Genomic DNA, 21,730 nt, shown 5'->3' with positions numbered 1-21,730 from the left:
ACAACAAAGCTTAAAAGGAAAAAATTGTAACATATTTTCCTCATATGATTCCATTTTTTGATTCAAAAGAACCGCCTCCAATTTAGAACTTCACATAATGTGTCATGCCATGCATAATAAGTCATGTAGGAATATTGAAAACAAATTACCTTTATGGAAGATGCTGAATTTTGTGATGGTTGTGATATTTTCTCTTTTTCCTAAAGAAGCTGTAAAAATCTCATCAAACTATATTGTTCCTTCAGAAATTCTGCGCAACAGTAGGACAAAGTTCTCATGTGCTGGGTGTTCATACAGTTAAAGTTTGTGGTTGAGCATAGCATAACATTGTGTCAGGAGGGCTTTAGGTTGCATATCAGGAAAATATTCTTCACCCAGAGGTGCTTGGGCACTGGAACAGGCTCCTCAGGGAAATGGTCACAGCTCCAAGCCCAACAGAGTTCAAGAAACATCTGACAACACTGTCAGACACATGGTGTCACCTCTGGGGTGTCCTGTGCAGGACCAGGAGTTGGACTCCATGATCCTTGTAGGTCACCTCCTACAAGGTGACCTACAAGGATTGGCATATAAATCCATCTCCTGTGTTGTAGGTCAACACAGGAGAGTCTGTGAATTTATATGCCAATCCCTCTTCATCTGCATGGAATCCTGCACTAAAATTACTGTAGAATTTCTTGATATTTATGGTGTCAGTATAGATTTCTAGTAATCTTGTTGTCATGGTTCATCATTATTACGCTGAAGTTTTATTTTCTGGGTTTCATTATCAGTAGCAATATGAGATAGCTGTTCCGGGCAAAGCAAGAGATAACTTTACCCACACTGATGCCCTAAGAGCAGTAACAGGCTGGCCTGATATACCAGAAGAGGCTTTGACAAGGAGGTACACAGGATGCAGTGGAGGGGTATGGGCATGGAATGATAAGAGCTGAGGCATAGGCTTGTTTTGAAGGTCCCAGCCCACCAATGATCAATTAAAGAAACAGAGACTTGGAGGTGGGCAAAGCTCTTTGTATGACTAGAAAAGTGAAAAAATTACAAGTATTTAATGCACATAAAACAAGTATAGCATAGCAAATTCCAATTTAATATGAAGTTGATGGCCAGTGAGCAAAGAATAAGGTGTGAAAGTACTGTATAAAACATGTAAATGGGGGGGTGGGGGGAACGAAAGAGATTAGGAAAGAGAAATCAAAATCACCATGGCAAAGGAATTTGAATGTTGATGATTTATTCCCTCTGTTTTCCTCCAGCTAAGTGGAAACCCTCTACTTTGGGACCCAAAGGAGCAACAGAGAGCAAGTGTAACACCAGGGAAAAGAATAGAAAGTAAGAAAATTATGTTCAGCATTTTAAACTGCATTATTGTGCAGAATTTTCTCATTATTGTACTTTTATTTTTCTTTTTCATGGCAATAATTAGACATGGATTGATGATAATTTTTAATTAGCCTATTAAGATTTCATTAATACTGTTGATAAATCCTTATCTTTATGTATAAGTCGTATTTACTTTTTTCATGTGTGTATTTACTTTTTTCATGATTTTGAGTGTGGCATGGTTTAGGCATGGCTCCTTAACAGAATTTCACATACTGTGTCTGCAGTTACCTCTTGATAACCTCAACTTTGTGGCAAGGAATAGCTATGTTGAGACTCCCTGTGCACTCCTGGGACTCCAGAATAAACTCCTTAGATACAGGAAGAAGATTTTTAATCTCTTGTTGGCTGACAAATGCAACTTTAAATTGCTTGCTTTGACAACAAAGAGGTAATTTTACATATGCTCAATATTATCGCAATAACCTCTTACATGACTTTTCCTGATTTCCACTACTATGAAGGAAGACTTCCTGGAACACATAAGGTACAAATCACAGAATCACAGAATCACTAGATTGGAAGAGATCTTTAAGATCATCAAGTCCCACCCATGCCCTAACACCACAACTAAACCATGGCACCAAGTGCCACATCCAATCTGTTTTTAAACACACCCAGGGATGGTGACTCCACCACCTCCCTGGGTAGACCATTACAGTTCTTTATCACTCTTTCAGTAAAAAGCTTTTTCCCAACATCCAACCTAAATTTCCCTGGGTGCAGCTTGAGACTGTGTCCTCTCTTTCTGTCAGTTGCTGTCTGGAGAAAAAGACCAACCCCCACCTGACTACAGCCACCTTTCAGAAAGTTGTAGAGATTGGTAAAGTATCTATATATTTCTCTTTGGCACTGGCTGTATCTCTCAGAGTTTCCTCAGTTCTCCATTTAGTTGCAGTAAATTCTGAATTCTCTTTTCCAGGTTCTATGCTTGTGCATGGATTTTTGAAACTCTGTGCAGAGATTTAGTACATTGATTTTCATTAATCAATTTTGTGGCTAAAACACTAAATGAGAAATAGCTCCAAAAATGAAAATGTCTTTGTCCTAAACATTCTGTCTGTTAATTTTTCATAAGATGTTATAAACAACTAGAAAAACACTGAGTACCACTGTTTCTTTTATTATTTAGGGTTACTAGTAATACAGAGAGGCTTTTAATTCTTATTTATCTTAATGGCATCTGTTTCTGTGGAACATCTAGATGAAGTTAATCTTTCTAGTATTTTCTGTCTGACACTGATCAAAAACAATAATAAAATTATTCCTACAGAATTTGTAAATAAATGTCAGTACTATTACACATATTCTCTGCATATAGGCCCACTAAAGATGGCCTGTAGAGAGAAGCCCATTAAATAAAACCCTCATGATGCTAGCTGCTGTATAGAATAATAAGACAGGGCCAGTCCTGTTAGACAAGATGGGTCGGATAGCAAACACATGTGTGAAGAAAGGTAAGGCACTGAAGTGATATCCACAGAGCCTCTGGGTTCTTGAGACATGTGGTTTTGTGCTCTATATTTTGACTTACCTGAGAGAGCACCCACATTCCTAAAAGAAAAAACCTTTTCTCCTGAAACACCAGAAGTGAATGAATAATGAGAACTGCAGAAATGTACCTTCATGGTCCTAATTTTTGACCCGTTCACATCTTTTTTTTCAATACTTCCCAGAAAGAGTCTCACATTTAGATTTTCAAAGTGTAAGTACTTGCAAAATCTAGTATTTATTTCTCACAATAGAAAATTAAAAGTTGGATGATGCCAGTAGTCTGAACTGTTCTCACAGAATATTAGTAGGCCTGCTTACTCCTGATAGACAAGGATGAACTTACTTTAATGCCCTATATGTGTATAAAATCAGGAATCTGTTGTAATATCTGTTATAATGAGCAAAAATCTGTGCTAGCCAAAAATCAGGTTTTCAAGTTAAGATCTGAGACATGCATGCAGAAGTTCTCCAATAGAACGTGTGACTCCAAGAAATATGCAACTATAAATTATTTGTAAAACTAGTCCGTGCCATTCATGCCACCTGCTCCCTCACACCCCTCAACACCGCCCCCAAGTATTGTGGAGACTCTGAATAAAACTTTGAAAGATGACAATTACCTCTGAGGGTTAAGGATGGAAAATGTGCAGAAACTGAGCTCACTAGCCTATTATTTTTCACTGTTGGACTGCCAAAAACATCACGAGTTGTTCTCTAGTGCTCCCTCTGGCTGATGCTATGAAACGTGACTTTAGGGAAAGCATATTTGTAACAGGAAGAGATGACTGAAACTTAGGTGAAGTGAAGGGCAAAATGTGAAAGACAATGAAACTTCCTGAAAAGCCTAAGGTGTTACCTTCCTCTGGAAATAAATGATCCTAATGGGAGGTGACATTCAAACCTGCTGAAGTAGAACCTGCGCCAGGACTAAACTTGACCACACCCACATGTCTTTAATGTATGATTAACGAGCCATGATAGATATACATCAGGTCAATGAGGCTGACACTAATAGATGGAACTTTTTTTGACAAAACTCCCTGAATAATGATGTGCACATGGTAAGTGCTGTAGATATTATATTTAGATAAATGCAACCAGACATGAATAGTGATAGGAATTTACTTTAGGGGACTGACTTATGTATTCAGGAGAAGGAAATTATTATAATCTATTCTTTTTATTTAGTATTCATGGGCATTCAAAGAATTATATCTGTGTGTTGGGCAAACCTATTTATATGCCTGGGACTCATGAAATATGCCAAGCATATGGTGGGACAGAAGAAAGAAAAAGCACAAATCCATGGGAATTTGTTGCTCAAGGCAGCTCTGGAGTTTATGGTTAAGTGGCTCTTTTTTTGCCTACCTTGATATGTAGCTGGAGGTCCTGGCCCTGTTTTGGCATGTTTCTATGCTGGCAGCTGTGACGGGTTATGTTGGAGAAAGGAAGGTTTCAGTGCATGCTGTAATCCCATAATGCATATACATGAAATAGAACAGTATCAAGGGACTGTAGCAAGGGCCAAACTTCCCTTATCTTTGCTAGCAGTTACTTTGGTTTTGAATAAATTGCCTTTGTTGGAATAAAGAGACAACTCATCTTCAGCTGGGACAGTGTAAGAGATGATTGCACTGTTCTCCCTGTTCCAACCTTCTGATTCTCTACCAGTGATTCAAATGCGTATTTAATTATAAAACCCAGCAGCAATGGCCAGATATACCCATGCAGCTCAGGCTGAAGGGTACAGTGGAGTCCTTTATAGCCAAGTTGAAACAGCATGCCTTCAACCCTTGGTTGACAGGCAAAGCTTCTTGCTCTTTACACCGTTTACTAGTGCATAAAGGCACTCAGGGGAGTGCTCAGATGTTTGGACTACTATATATTGTCCTTGCACCATTTAAAGCAAGGGGGTTTGGAACTTGAAGGAGAGTGGCTGAGGTGAGGATATAGGACAAATGACTGTGGGATGGCACATATAAATCTAGCAGGTAAAACCAGTCTCATCCTCATCTGGAGACAGTGTGCCATGGTTGTTTGAATTCCACTTCTCCTTGCACTGTGAGTTCAGAGTCTTTGAACTAAAGTTTAGCCTCAATCTCAAAATAATTAAGACAATGCCTGTGACTGTTGCACTCTTGAACTTCTTGAAGAAAACAGCTTCTCATTCCTAAACAAGAATCATGCAGCTGGCTGCAGAGTGCCTTCAGTCTGTGGAATCACTCTGCCCAGCAAAGCAACTGAGCTTTCTCTAAACGATTCTCTCCACAAATCCTGTTTAGTTTTCAAAAGGTTGTCCTTCTAGTTTGTTTGCAAAACCACACAGTGAGAAAAAAACTCCAAAGGAAACAGCTGTTTCTTTGATTTGGTAGGTCTCTGCCTTCATCAGGATTGCTATTAGAAAACGCAGTCAGTAAATTTAGGGCTAAAATTCTGCCTGAGGTGACATAATGTGAATATTCATATTTAAAAGCCCTTCTGTTCCTACCTGGTTTGTTGCTATTGCAAAGGAGGCAGTTCAAAAGCCTTGGGCTACTAAACCAGTTTGGGGTTTCATTACAGAGGAGAGCCTTTAAGATACCCACAGCCTTTATAGGCAAATGAAAACCTACAAGCTGTTGTGTCAGTAAAGTCCTGTTGGTCCTCACTCACTGCAAAACTCTTGTCAAAATTTGCTGAAAGCACTCTTAAGATGAGCATCATGACATGATACAGCTAGTACACTAGGGAGAACTACAGGAACACATTTGCCAGAGTATCTCCATATCCAGGCTGAAGAAACATATGTGCCTCTGAGGGGAAGCACAGAGTGCTTAGGAGCCTGAAGAGGCTGATAAGCTCTTTGGGAGATTTTCCATAACACTGAAATAGCTTTTAAAATTTGGCTCTTCCATCCTGGAAAATTCCTTACGTTCGCATCTAATAACTAGATCATTAGTTCCAAAATGAAGCCAGTGTGTTTCAGAACCCAGCTGTCCCTTGCCCCCTCTAACATGTATTACCTTGCAAATTGAATCCTTTTTTTGGCTGTTTAATGCTGAAAACAGGATTTTGTATTTCCCTTTTTTTTTGTGACTCGGGGTGGGAAGATCTGGTTCTGCTGTGTGGTCTCTTCCAGCACTCACAATAATGAAAGAGTTCTCCATAGGGGTTACTTCAGTTCAGAGATATTACACAAATGCAGCTCATTGCTTTATCACCCAGCAGAATGAAGCCATTTCTAGGCTGAAATTGAGGAAGTTCTTTAACAACAGAGCAGCAGAAGATATGTAAGAACAGAAGAACAGCTGAATTAAGAAAGAGAAATATCCTAAGTGTGCATGAGAGCTGTGTGTGCCTTGTGCAACAACAGCCTGCCAACAGTGACTATTGCTAGAACCAGTAGAAGTTCAATGTCAATCTATTTAAAAGCAGCTAGTACCTGGGGGTTTGGCTAAGGAAGGGTGAGGAAAGGCTAAGTCCATTCAGTAAAAGCAAGTGCTCTCAGTGCAAATGGGATTTCAGTTTTTGGGGAAGAACTTGGAAAGATCAGACATGTGAAATGTGAGGAGTGGTTGCAGCAGAGTAGATAGTTGCATGCTAGATCAATGAGAAGTACAGCTGCTTCTAGTGCAGCAGGTATGTGAAGGTCAGGGAACAGCAGAATTCTCAGAGTGCAGTGATCCTTTATAGTACACATTTTGTGACTGTCTGACAGGACCTTCTGGTATAAACTGAAGATAATCTAACAGAGCAGCTGCAATTATGGTACAAATACTTCAGGGAAAAGGTAGAGACATGCTTCCTTGACTTGTTTCCTGAGTAATGCTAAAGTGAGCAGGCATCTGGAAGAAGCAAAGCCAAGGCAATAGAGGCATTTTACTTAACACTGTCATCTCCTTTAGTTTGGTCACTTGCATTCCAGTCTCTTCCCTATCTAAAGCATCATGGTATACGCCCATGTAGCTGCAGTACTAGGAATACAGTACATTTAAAAAAAAATTAAAGAAAAAGCAGATGCCTCCAAGAGGTATTTAGTCAGTGGGTATCATAATCCCCTTCTACACTGAACTGACTTGAGATGAGATGATGTCTCAGCAAGCACAGACTGGGGATAGACTGAGGAATATGAAGTGCATGTGCTCACCAGACTCCACCTATTTGTATCAGTCAGACTTTATCTATTCATAACAAACAACAAGATGACAGTTTTACATCTCTCCAGAATGGAACTACCTCTATCTTCCTTCATCAGCAGTTCACTAGGGATATGGGTTAAATCTGTCACCTAATAATGGTGAATCTGCTCCCCTGAGCTGACCAGGGTGTGGTTTTGGAATCTGGTTCTCCTTTTTTGAAATTATAAAAGATAAGGAATCCATGTAAGTTCTGGGATATGACAGATGACCATTAAAGAAAAGTGTTGGCCTGCTGAGCTACTGCAAACTTGTAATGATTTTGGAGATCCAGCTCTCTAAGCAAAAGGGAGCTAGGGTGAGAAAGCAGAGGTAGATGGGAAAGTTATAGCTCCCACAAGGTAAGATGGATGTTCAATTTCATCAGCTAGTTCAATGGGGAGAAATGTTTGAAGGTTTTGCTACACTTGTATTATTACACTAGTATTGTTATACACAAGCCTGATGTGAAAGCTTAGCCCCTTTCCTCCTGTTTTTATATGTACAAGAGATACAGATCTGCAAGAATTTAACCAAAGCACATGTAGCAGATGCATGACTCACCCCTCTTTTGCTACAGAATTAGTTCTGTGCCTGTCATGTGTCAGCCTGTTCTATGAAACCACTTCCTTAATTTACTTTGTCTCCATGTCACGGCTTAATCACTTGGTGTTGAAACCAATCTGGGGTTACAATAAGTCATTCACCTTATGTTTGAAAGCAGGCAGTATACTCAGAGAAAATTAGAGGCAAATTTTAGCCTAGTATCCATATGACTTCATCAAGAATAATGTGCTGTGTTGCTGAATACATTTACATTATGTAGGACAGATTTTTTTTAACAACTCAGCACTAAAAAGCTCCAGAGAAATGAAATTGCCAGTTTTCCCATGCAGATCAGTCCCCACTGAGCACTGGGTATCTGCATGGCTGCGGGGATATGGAAAGAATTGCACCCTCTCTTCCCATAATGCAGTGAGCAGAGCTCAACAGGGCATGAGGATCTAGGCCTAAAATCACTTTTAAGTTTCCAGATGTGAAGTGAGGCCTGTACTTCATTTCCATTCTGTGATTCTTCTTCATGCTTACCTTCCTTTCTCATGCTTTTCCAAATATTCTTCTGTGACTGCCTACTCAGTTATCAACGTAAAGGACAAGTATGAGAGTAGATCGTCGTTATGTTCCCATGGCCTTCCAGAAGTCAAAACAGTGGGAAAAGCCACAGCAGGAAAGTTTGACAGAAGGCAAAACCAGCAGCATGGCACTTAAGTAGCTGCAGTGAGGCATGATCCATCATGAAAACAAAGCTGTGCTTTAACTAAACATACTTAATGGAGGGTCTAATTTTAATGGGAGAGGTCAGGCCAAGCTTTTGCTGTGTAACAGGGATAACAGGTCCTAACAGTAAAATTAGATTGCAACTTTACTGGTAACCAGCTTCCTAATAACTGAGATTTTCAGGAGTAAATTGAGCAAGATCAACTCCTCTCTTACTGGTTTTGGTAAAAATTTAATGACATATTCAGAGAACAAAGCAAGGTGAACACTTGGAGAAGTTTTCTGTAAACTGAATTCTGAACCAGCATTCTGAAATGAAATGCTAAAATGTCTGCTAAAATCACTTTGAACTGAATTTTACATCACCTGCTCAAGTTTAGGGAAAATGGATTGTAAACACTTCAAGCCAGAACTTACTTTCAAATTGTTCTGTGAGGTATCTAGCACTTATGAGGGTGCTGTAAGACAGAAATGGTATGCTTTGAGGAATGCCATTGTCCAAATGCCTACACAAACATGAAGGGTTTTGAAATAATATTCTTTCCTGAGCAATTTGAAGGTTCATACCACCTTTATTTTTCCTCCTCTACTGCAATATACTTTCAGCCCCCTGTGCTGTCCTCTGCAGCAGCAATGTTTTGTTTCAGCATGTTCAGGTTGCAGGAGAGCACTTTGTTCTGTGAGGTTAAACACATTTATCTTCCTTAGGACTGGTATAGTACCTGGAACAATTGTTTCTGAGGTATCTGCAAAGAAGACTATTAGACCCAGGAATTAAAAAAGCTAAGTACGCACAGAATTTTCATTATAGAAGAAACACGGTCATGTAGCCTTTGAAACAAGTAGATGATCTCTCTACACTGAAAGCAGAAGATGGAAGGAATTCACATAGATGTAATTGATACACAGGTTTAGAAACCTACTCTATTGAGTAATGGCATGATGTTTTCTACATGTTGTTACTGTCACCACACCTACTTAATTTAAGACAGATAGTTAAATCAAGTAAAGGCCTAATATGCAGTCAAATGCATGTTTTGAGATGAAATCTGCCCTGAAATATCTTGTATGTTGTGTTTACAAAGGGCAGAAGTGTTGATGTAGAATGAATCCACCAAGATTTTCACTCATATAGCTTTATGTGCAGCTGTAAAGCACCTGCAGAATTCCTAGCGCTGTATTTTTGTTTGGTTGTAATAATGACTATCTCCTGTCTCTTGATATATCCAAAGCTCAAAAAATATTAAACACCAGTGCCCTTTGTGGTCTGTAAACTGTAGTACCATTTGAAGCTTGAAATAGCTCAGTAAGTTATTCACACTTAGTAGGAATTAAATTCCAGAGGAGGGAGAGGAGATGAAGACAGACGGTGCAATGCTGCAAGCCTGTCTCTATTACAGCACCTGTGCTGTGCCACTATTGACAGTAGCCACTCTCCTTCTAATATTTTACAAAACAAATGCCCCCTACAGCACTGTGTGAAGAAAGAGAGCAAAAAAAGCTGGAGATTTATTGGCGTCCCTGTGGGATTTTAAGTTCCTTGTGTGGCTGTTTACAGAACAGGCAGCTGCTCAGCTGGAGCGCTCCGGTCCTGCCCCGGGCAGAATGCTACATCGCTCCAGTCACACCTCTGCTGGCTGGCCCTGCCACAGCACAGCAGCTGGCCCAAGGCACCCCTTTCCCCAGAATAGTTTTTGGTCCCTAACCACAGTCCACAGGGAAGATGCTCAGGACCAAGGAGTCTAGCACTTAAAATGCTGATTATACACATAATTAGACATATGCACAATATTATATGTATATGAAAGCTTATGATTCTTTTTCACATGATGGAAACTAACATGGAGGTCAGAGTCTGTTTGGGTTAGCAGCAGCATGAATTACCCAAAGCTCCTTAAGGGAGATCATAAACAACTAAAAAGTAAGTCTAAAGAGACGCCGTTTTTCTTGTCTCTGTCACCTCAGAGATGAAAATCTGGTCAAATGCCAATAATTTACTAAAGTTAGTAAATACAGTCTTACTGTTAGTAATAAAGGTCTGCCCAGAGTGGCTCATAAAGGAAAGGCGGCCGCAGCTGGTGCCAGGCTCGGCGCAGCGCGGGGCCGCCCGGAGGCTGGGGCTGGCTGTGGCTTTGAGCGGCAGCAGCACATGTGACCGAAGCATAACTTGTGTCCCACAGGGACGTGGCAGCACCCGACACCTCCACAGCCCGGACTAGCGGCAGGTCTCCCGAGAGGGGGGAGCTGGTGGGAGGTCGGTGGAAGCAGAGCCGTGCTTCCTTTTGTCCGGGGGGCTCCCTTTGCACTCCTCGCCCCCAACCAGCAGCTAGGAGACGGCTGGGGGCGGGAAAGGACAGGCACGGGACTTCGGCCCGCCCATCTCCTCCCGTCTCCCCGGCTAAGGCACGCACAAACCACTTTTTTTTCCTGTGGGCGAGGCGTTTTGGGAGAAGGACCAGCACAAGTCGGGGGCGCTGGCTCCTTTGTGCTCCGATACCAGCAAGCCCTGTTCCGTAGTCACCCCATCCCCCGTCTCTCGCTCTGTTCTGCCCCCCCGCATTTCCTGCCCCGACCCCGGGCAGCCCCCCCGCCCGGTCCCCGCGGGCCAGGCGGGGCGGGGGAAGCGCTTCCCGCGGGCGATGACTCCGAGTTACTTTTCACCTACTTGGCGGCGCTGGCGACGGGGTTACTGCCGGTCAGGCTGCCCGAGTCCTAAGCACTCCTGCAGCCTGCTCCCCCGGCCACACACCCCGAGCCCATCTGCTGCCCCAGCGCCCCCAGGCCCGCAGCCTTTCCCCCGGGAAGCCACGCAGGTGGCAGTGTCACTTCAGTAGGGGCGCGGACTCCCCCGTGCAGCAGAAGCCGGTGCGTGTTACATTCGTCAGTTCGGCTCCCGCGATCACCACCTATTTTGCAGCCGAGAGGTTATGTGTTCGCACGACTCGCAGTGTGGATACCCCGGAGCTTGCTCATCCCAAACGCTGGCAAGGGGAGCGAGTGTTTTCGCTGCTCGCCGAGGGTGGCTGAGAGCCGGGTTACTGCCGGTCACTGCCGCAGGGCGTGCGCCGCCTGCGCCGCTCGCTTTCCACTCCTGCAGAGCGCCTCCGATCCTGCGAACCATACTTCTGCATTTCCTTTAAACGCTGCACGCAAAATCGTAACCAAGCCCGTCCTTGTGGGCACCACAATTACCTTGCAAAGTAATTTTCAGTAGTCCCATTGGTAACGCTGCCTGAATGTGTCTTCTGTTGGGCACAAAGCTTGCAGCAATACGGGATGGATTTTAGCATGAAAGGATTACTTCTACTGAGAATTTTGATCTTGGATCAACCAAAAGTGTTCAAAAGAGACTTACAAAACCTCCAGACCGACACCAAACCATTCTTTTCTGAGCTTACAGTATAAGATGGAGAAAACAGTAAAAAGAATACTTTTCTGAGGTCTTTTCTTGGTGCAAACTGAATGTTTGCTTGCTCGGTAAGAGATGGATATCTCTTTAGTGTTAAAACCACGGTGATGAGGCATACACAAAAATTTTTAAAAGAGCTAAAATAGGTACACTGTAATGTGTTTACTGAGATCAGACATGAATCCTGCAGCGGGGTTGAATTCTGTGCTTGAGGAGGTTTAAATATATGCTTCCTCTAGGTAAAACTTACCTGGTGTCAATTTGACTTTCTGTATTATTTCCATGAATTTACCCTGTAGTCATTAGCCAGGAAAATCAGGTGAGGAGTTTTGTTCTTTTGTATTGTACATAATTACAACACACCATCTATATATTTCAATGCTATGAAGAATGGTAAAGATGATCCTAAGCGGCCTGTGGATTGAAGATACAAATTATCCACGGGGAGTTCTATCCCAGTTTCAGGAGTGGTTGTAGATATTTCTGACACTGTAATTACTTTTTTTCTTTTTAATTGTCTTAACAGAAGGATAAGGTCTCAAAGCACAACTCAGCAATCCTCCTTTGGCCTAGAAGAGATGAAATTGAAGGAAATTTAATTCAAACATTTTTAACATAATACACAGTCATGGTTTTTGTATACCACTCCATAAAGGAAATGTAACTACAGTCTGTCATTAAACACTTACAAAATAAATGAAGACACATTTTTATTCTTTCATAAGGTAGAGATGCTCCTATTTAGCTATTTAAGCTTAAGTGGCATACACTTTCAGAAACCATGATATTCGGACAGCAATGTAAAATGAAGCATTAAAAAGGAAGAATGTCTCCTCAATCTTAGAAGCAGCTTTGTGATTTGCTATAAATGCTTATGAAGTTTTCCCTGACTCTTGTGGTTTTTTGTTTTATTTTCTTGGTGTGTTTTTGTGTTTTTCACTGGAATCCCACCCTTTGTCCCCTTACAGACTTTCTTCTCTCCACTTCTAAAGCACCGACTGGTTTCTCTCTGCCTTTCTCTCTTTCTCAGTACTCTGTTGTTATCAGGATGATGTTTCTTGGTCATCCCTATGCTGCAAAAAAGGCACAAATACAATGAGGAGAAATATTTTGATTTGCCATAGGAAATGAAGGGAGGTGGTAGGAATGTAACCATTATATCAGCTTTACAGTCTTTGATGTTGTTTTCCCCTCCCCCTTCCCTTGCCTTGCCCACAGCTGTTGATGTAGATTTCCCACCTGCATTTGTTTTCTTTCACTTCAGGGATATTTAAGGGAAACTGCACAATTGTTGTTTACTAAGTACTGAACCGTCTGGGGGCCATTAAACATAAAAGCGAATCTTCTGACTTCCTCATGAATAAAAAGTTTACCAACGCTGTAATTTTTGTGTCTTTAGCGGGATAATGAGAATATCTGCTTTACAATTATTAATATTATTTTATCGTCTCCTGAATTTGTAGTAGCTGTGGACTTGCATGCATACCAGTGAAGAAACAGTTTTCATACTTTAGAAGAAGTGTCAGCATGCTTGGGAGGACAGAATTACAAGCTAAAATTGCTGTAGATAAAACAATCTTTTGAAGAGGAGTATACCAGAGATAGTATTGCAGTCTCTTTCAAAATACGCTGCCTGTCATGTATTTTCTTCTGGGTCTGTGCTTATGAGTGTTTGTAATTTTGTGCTACCTTTTAATTTGCCCTTACTCCTTGTCCCTCCAGGTCTTTGTCCCTCCTTGTGTCACTTCAATGGTGACTCAGACTTGTAGCTAGAAATCCCAGACTGCAGCAGTGGAAGATGTCGTGCTTCAGGCAAGTGCATCTCCTAATCTGTCTCACAGTGTTGTGCTGAAAATCAGGTAGACACACAGCATTTTCAAACATCATTCCTCTCCTACTGTATTTTGAGATGGTTTTACATTTCGAATTTGGACAGCTTAAAATGTAAGAGGGCTATTCTTGAGAAGGATATCTTATACTGGGTGGTAGAAAGCTCATGCCCCTATGATGTTTCTGACAAGACTGGACATGTCTCAACAGCTTGGAAACTAAGCCAGTTGAGCTGGAATTTTATTGTAAACGGCATTATCTTTAAAAATAGCACAGATTTCCAATTCAGTTTCCTTGCAAGCGTAATTGGAGCCCTGTTTAATGGAATATTCATTATCTGACTTACAGAGGCAAGAACTCCAATTATACCTCATGTAGATGTCCTGTGCAGTAAACACAGCAGTTAGGATCTTTAAGTGTTCATTTTCAGCTTCCCTTTGAGAATTAGGAGTTAAGCATTAGGAACTAGAATGACACATTCTTATCTCAAGGTTGGGATTTTTTGGTCAGATTTTTTTCCCCATTAGCAGGAATATTCCCATTAGTCTCTCCAGCCTGAAATTAAGACTTCAGTCATGTAAGTGGAATCTTATAAATAGATTTCTAAGATGATTTAGTGAAATATATGAGGCTGGGTATGGAGCTAAAGCGATTTAATTTTTTATAAAAGTTCACAGTCTGCAAACATAGATGTGTTTGCTTCAGGTTTGTGAAAAATTCTTATATGCTGCAATAACTGTCTTTATATTTGGTGCTTACACAGAAGATGACTACTAACTGGAAGTCTTATGCATTACTAGGGTACAAACATTAAAATGTGTTGTGGCAATTATCACATGTAATAAATGAAATTATAATAATAAATGCTTTTGCATTGGTATGGAGGTAAATAATAAAACAAAATGTCATGAAGAATTTGAAATCAAAAAGAAGATAAGTAGAAGTTAATTGTTGTAACATAAGTTTCCTCTCTCAGAAAAATGGAGTTGTCTTGTTTCTTTGTTTTCAAATGGATGTCCAACATTTGATTAAACTAAGTGGTGAAATTTCTCTATACATGCAAGAAATCTGGGTACTTTTCTCAACTGAGCTCCATTTAAATACTTGGACTGTCCTGCAGTGTGCACACATATGCTACAGATTGAGAGCCTGCAAGCACCCGGGTGTGCACTTGCATTTGATTTCAAGAGAAGAGCATTCAAAGAATGTCTTTTGGTCATGCCCAGCTACTGTTTGGAGTTTGTTGGCACAATCATTGGCCCTGTCTGAAATAACAGGGAACTGCAGAAGCTTGCCTATGGATGTGTCTTACCTCTTAAATAATTCTTCTATTAATACTATGCAGCTTTTCTTTTTTCATACACTGATGAGCACAAAGAACAAGCTAATTTCTCTGGCATTAACTGTTCCTTACAGCTTACAGATCTACACTGTCTAAACAGCTTTGTCGTCTGAACAAAAGCCCTCCTATTGGAGAAGTAACACTTTCTGACTTCAAGAACTGTGCTGAACTCAATAATCTCTTCCTGCTCTGTGGCTCAGGAATTGAGAGGTTTAATACTGAAAGAAAATAAAACAAAACAAACCTCTCCAGCATAGCAATTTAAAAACACATGGGTTACTTCAGTAGCAAAATGAATGTGGAGACCAGCCCTGCACCTAGGGAAGCAAACACATTCATTTTTATTACAGTAAGAGAAGGATTATTGCTTTACATCATATGTTCATTATTTAACTTTCCCTTTGGAGCGTGTAGCATCATCTGGGCACCATGTAAATAACAATTCTTTCTGTGTAAGAAATTCTGTTCCCCTATTTTTTTTGTATGGCTACCAGTTAGCAGTAACTGAAAGCTGCTGCCTGGGTTTGAGACCTAGCCTTACAACGACAGCTAGCTGAGAATTCTGGGTAGTAAACAGACAATAAATACATGTATCTAGGAGTTGGAAATGTGTGGGTAATTTTCTTTCTTCTGATTGCCATTAAAAATACAAATTGGACATTTTAGTGTTGACCTGAACAAAATTCTGAAGCATGTGGCTGAACCTCTGCTCTTTTAATTTATCCCACAGCCTACAAAGCAATACAGACCTTATCAAGCAGTCTCAAGCCTTCTCTTTGTTCCCCTAATTTCAGTCATCTGAAATAATTCACATCATTTTGGTATGAAATCATCACAGCTCATCACACTTTACCAGGAATTGTATTACTTCAGCTATTCCTAAAGGAAATATTGCATCTATGAAATTAAGGTGGCCATGTCACAGAAACACCATGTAGGTTTAATGTATGCTATCTTTTTTTTATTCAGTGGCCATTCAGGGAGTAAACACATTATTCCTGCCTTTACATTATCTCATTATATGAATCTTAAATGTGGTGCTTGATGTAGTTCAGATGCAGGACATGGGTCTTGGCTAGAATTGTCCTATGTGCTGATGTTAGTGCCATTAAAAGACAGGTGAAGTATATACATTTTTAGAGACCTGATATTATTACCAAATATATGACTGCAAATAGATGCAAGAAGTCTGGGTTTTGCTGCTGAGTTGCATACTGTGATCCTAGTTAATAAACAATGTAGAGGTTCTCTATTCATAAGTGATTTTTGATATTCTTCACTTGCTACCAAAGTAGTTCTCTGAATTGGCCTCTAACATGCTAAGAAGAGTTACTTATGGTAAAGTGCACAAGCAGCCTTTACAGCTGTGTCCCCCTTGGGGTCACCTGGAACTTTGTGGAATGCAGGGGAAAATCCTCTTCCTGAAAAGAAGAGAATGGAAGGGTTTTGCAGAGATGTGCCTATTACTTGCTTCACCTGAACGTGTCTGAAGGAAGAAACTGGTAAGACTTCCTTCTGAGGTGAAGAGGAGGGGCAGACACTGATCTTGTGTCTCTGGTGCCCAGCGGCAGGACCTGGGAGAATGGCCTGAAGCTGAATCAGGGGAGGTTTAAGCTGGATATTGGGAAATGGTTCTTCACCCCGCGGGTTGTTGGGCACTAGAACAGGCTCTCCACGGAAGTGATCACAGCACCAAGCCTGACAGAGTTCCAGCAATGTTAGGACAATGCTCTCAGGCACAGGGTGTGACTCTTGGGGATGGTCCTCTGCAGGGCCAGGAATTGCAATGATCCTTGACGGTCTCTTCCAACTCTACTTATTCTGTTATTCTGTGAAGCTTTTTTCTCTAATTCCTGCATATAGTAAAGGATATTGACTTCTGGCTGGGAATTTTAGTAATATTGATTACAAAGGTTGTCTGTCAGGATGAGTCTTCATTGACAGAGGGCAATGTTTTTGTTTCAGTATTAGCCATACACTTTGTAAAGTTCTGTCTAGTTCTAGGTCATAGGGCCATGTTGAATTAAGTGATGCCCAAACCTTTGGTGAAAGTAATGTTTTGCATTTATCAGCATAACATTTTTTGTTCCATACATACACCAAACAGAAAAAATTAATTTGCTTTGCTTTGTGTCTTCACCCATTCTAGAAAGCATTCCACAGGCTTCTGCTCAGTCACTGTGAGAATAACAACAAAAAAAGCTGTTAAAAATAATCAAAAAGCCTCACCCAAGATCAGCAGCATTTTCTGCTTTGTCTTCTGCAGTGGAGCCTTTGTTGCCCTCTGAGTTCTGTAGTGCATCACTACATAAATTCTGTGAGAGGGAAGAAAGACCTACAGTTCCATACTCCACCTGCACCACCTCTGCCTTCAAAAACAGCCTTGCCCAAGTGCACGTGCAGAAGGGACAGACATCCTTTCCTTTCTTCCTCTAAGTTATTTGGAACTTTCTCTTCACATTATTTTCAAATTTCCCTTTTTTAGCCTGGGCAAAGCGGTGGTTTTGGGGTTTTTTTGTTGTTTGTTTGTTGGTTTTTTGTCAGGACGACGGCTGTACGGGACTGAGGGTCTTTGTAAAGAATAGATCCAAACCTTCTTCTTTAACACACTCTAAGGGCATCTGCACTATGGCTAGGGCTCACGTGTACCATGGCTTTCCTGGGAGAAGAAATCAGATTATGTTACTTGTAATTTAAATCACAGTTTCTTCTATTTTTTTGCATCTAAATGTTTATGTAAATCCCAGAATCACAGGGGGTCAGCGTGGGTCTCTCCAAGAATTGTTACTAGCCACAGTTTAGTGTTGGCAAGAGAGCTCAAGCTTTATCTTTTATTATTTACAGATCAGTCAGAAAGGCAGCCCCATGTGCAAAGAGTTTATGAAATCTGAGTCTACATACTTTGAAGCTGTCAGACCATTGTCCTCATGATTCCAAACCTGTAACTGATACAACTGGAAGAGAGATATTTTCAGACCATGCTGCCATGTCTTGAAATTATCCACTTCCCACTGAGTATACATCTTATTCTGTAATGTTTCAGGAAGGTTTGAGTGCCTGCCTTAGTCAGCGTTAAGTCAGAAAGGATGGGACATCAAATTGGATAGAAAAGAGAAGAGCTCATGGGTAGAACAGTTAAGCTGAAAATAGAAGAGCCAGACCAGTCAGAAGAGTTTGGCTGACAAAGAAATCCTAATATTAGGAAAGGAATGATAGAAGGCCAACGGATTTTGCAGCACAGCATGGAAAAGGAAATTAAGCATCAGGAAGTCTTCATTTTCCTTTTGAAAATGTAATGGTTCTGTTAACAGCTGCCTGACTATCAGCAGAAGGCACTTCCTGTGTGCCTGTGTGTCTTTGATATAGGAAGAGCCTTTGCGTGGGCTGCTTAGAAGTTAACTTCCAAGCAGCTAACCTGCCAGTTTTTCGCAAACTGCAAATTACTATGGATTACTACGGATTACTATGGACTACTATAAACATAACTTTGAAGGAATCCTATGGTTTTCTTCTAGCTTTTTCCATAATTTTTGAAAAACTGGGTATTTCAGAGTGTTCAGCTGATTAGTCTTCACTAGATCTCTTGCAAGTCTGATCTACATTGAACTGAATAGTCTTCAGGGGTTGAACCCTGAGCAAATATTCATTTCAAGCTTGAATGTGTCAGAGAATGACTTAAAGAAAAGGCCATGAGACATACAATTGAGAGAAAAGTATAGGGGAAAAGTAAAGCAGTTTCTAACAGTTCTCAGCCTTCTGATTTGTATAAACAATTAGACTCTCTCAGGCATCATTCTATAAACAATGGAGTTCTCAGATTGTCTTCCCATAACAAGCAGAACACCGTCTCTGGGAAGGCCTGCCATCCTGAGAACAGATGTAGAAGTTTTGGGAACACTGGTTTCTGTTTTGGTTTCTGTTTTTAATAAACAATTGTAGGTATTCTAAAACAAGAGGAGTGGTTAGAAGTTTCTCTGTTAGCCTATCATGAAATTGGATTACAGAATATTCATGGCGTTCGTTAGCACTGTTGTTTAAGGTGATGGATTGATCAATAAAGTTGGAGTTCGATGCATTACCAGGATGGTCGATTCTCCCCTTCACTTCAATAGTGGAGGAAAGTTAGTAAGAAGCAAGCAACAGCAAAAAGAACCATTACACACTGACCCCAACTGCCCAGCTTGCCCACTGCCTCACAGAAAGAATTGGGGCAAAGGGATTGACTGTAACACCTATTGAAAGCAAGGGATGTCAAGACCAGAAAGGTCCAGGAGAGGTGCTCAACTTGAGCTTGGGAAGGAAGGAGAAAGGTCTTTCCCTAAGTGCTTATTTATGTCTGCCTTTTTCCTCTCTGTATCTGAATCAGTAGTTGAAATTTTGTGTCAGCCATCAATAAATTAAATTAAGCAGGAGGTCCCATTTAAGACTGCTTTATCTGCAAAGGCCTATCATACCTTCCACAGGAGACAGAAGCCAGAATATTTGCTGTGCATGAAAGAGTTGGGAGGTACAAATGTCTTCAATAAATCTATAGGAGTCACATGTGCTCATCTGCCCTGAGATCTCAAACTACTCAAACGTAAGAATAGTTATTCTTAGAAACTATTTGCAGTGTGGCTATTGACTTTGTACAGCCTACTCATTGGATCTAATACTGGCCCTTCCCCTGTCATCCTTCTTTACCATTTGCCAATGCTTGTCCCCCACTGACCTCACTGCCATACCACAAGGAGAGCAAAACTGGGGAAATTATATCCAATGGTGCACAAGGATTTTCCATCATCCTACAAGTATTTTAACAGAACAAAATAAATTAAATGCTCTGTTCACTTCTCATAAAGTGAACTTTATAAACAGCTTTATAAAGTTCACTTCCCATAAACAGCTGTATATTATCTATCTTATTGGAAAATGTTGTTAAAATGTTTTAACTGATGGCACCAACTCCCAGAATTTTGGGAATTCACACTTTCCTTAGAGGGATCTAGGTTTAAATAGACACCAGTAGCAGAGCAATTGTCAGCTCATCAGTATTGACAGACCTGTTTCCACTGAAGTTAAATCACTAATTTTAAAAAAATTCCATCCAATATAACCTCTCTTTTAAACTCCTTTTTATGTGGGATGAGGCATAACGCTTTGTTGATTGTAAACTAAATATGCTCTTTCTCCCTGTGTTCTGACTAACCATGCAGAAATTCTTTGTTTTAGAATTTAAAATTACAATTCAGCAATGTTTGGAAATGTGTAAAATGCAAAGCTCTAGCATATGGTGAAAAACACACAGCTGCATTTATACACTAAATAAAGTCCTTGTTTTTATTTCAGTTTTATCACCAGATGATGAAGGTACAAACAGAATGAATCTGTTGAAGTCAGTGACATTATGTAGCAGTTACACTGGGGAAACCATGGTCAGAATCAGGAAATTTTTTATTTTGTCCTGCCCTTAACCCAATTGTGAGATGTTGACAGACAGGTACTGAGGGAAGGAGCTAGGGTCACAGTGAAAATGAATGTGTCATTTTTATTCAGTGTAGAAGGGTTTGCATTATTAATTTGAATATTCACTGCTATCTATGATACTCTAGTGCATTATGTCAGATTACAATCTGTCTGAGCTCTCTGGAATTTGCTTTCAGGTATTTGTATTTCTGTGCCACTTGAAAAAAATACCATGCTGGTAGTCTGAGCATGGAATAAAAGCCAGGAAACCTGAAGATACGGTTCCCTCAGTAACCATGTGTCATCCAGATTGCTCACAATAAGGCAAAGCATTAACAGCATGAACGAAAACATCAACCACTTCACTGCAGAAAAGAAATGGCAGTGCATTATGTCTGTAGAGGGAATCATAATTTAGAGTTGCCTGCCTTTTGTGCATTACTTGTTTTCATTCACAGAGCATTTTATGCCTTGAAAATGCACTGCTATACTTTCACAAATTGCACTGCATGATTTTACAGGGCTCCTGATATGTAACATTTGGAAGGGCTTGCATGATGGGTGGTTTCTACGGGAGGACTTAATGTCGGAGGACACCTTCAGCAACCAGACATATTGCTAAGACCAGGACACTATTCTGGTAAACAAAACACACTATCACTATTCACGGATTTTGTAATTGGAGCAGGTTGAGCTTGCTCACTGTGAACTGTTAAAAATAATTTGAGACCTGTTTTTATAAAGTTTGTGAATAGTTGTAAATTTCTCCATAAACTGGCACAACTGGATTCATCCTCATTTGTGCCTATCTATCCAATTGTTACCTTTCACAGTTTCTTGCCTTTTTATTGCCATAAGTCACGAGGAGTACAGGGCGTCTGGTCCTGTTGAAGGTATTTATCTTTGATTGCTTCCTTTCAGGCCAACACTCTCGGTGCACTGAGCACCTCCACAGCTGTACAGCTGAGGACGGATCTGTGCCCAGTTTGTACTGGCTTAGCTCAGGAGATGCGGGATGCGGTGCAGGCCTGGAGACGTGGGCGGCTTGAGCACACTCACTTCACAGGTAACATCCGTGCCCGGGTTTCTGCTTTTTCTTCGCACACATCCCGGGAAGAGACGCCCGGGGGGCCGGCGCGGGAGGCAAGGCGAGGGGCTGGGATGCTTCTCGACGCACCTGGGTGAGCGGAGTTTCACAAAAAGCAGCGAGTGCGGGTAGCTCACGGAGCGCCGACCCGCTGCACGGCGCCGGGGCGGACATACCCATGCTCGCAGTTTGTTTTTGGCTGCACTGTGCACGCCCACATGCAAATCGCCGCGCACTCCCCCACCCTCCCAACAGCAGCCCCTGCCGAAGGAAAAGAAAAAAAAAAAAAAGAGGGGGGCGCGGAGGAC

Source organism: Melozone crissalis, unplaced genomic scaffold (genome assembly GCF_028551555.1).
Source record: "Melozone crissalis strain CALT ecotype California unplaced genomic scaffold, PUWL_Pcris_2 ptg000005l_1, whole genome shotgun sequence".
In the NCBI taxonomy this organism is placed as follows: domain Eukaryota; kingdom Metazoa; phylum Chordata; class Aves; order Passeriformes; family Passerellidae; genus Melozone; species Melozone crissalis.
The sequence above is the reverse complement of the archived record's forward strand: the minus strand, read 5'-3'. Positions refer to the sequence as shown.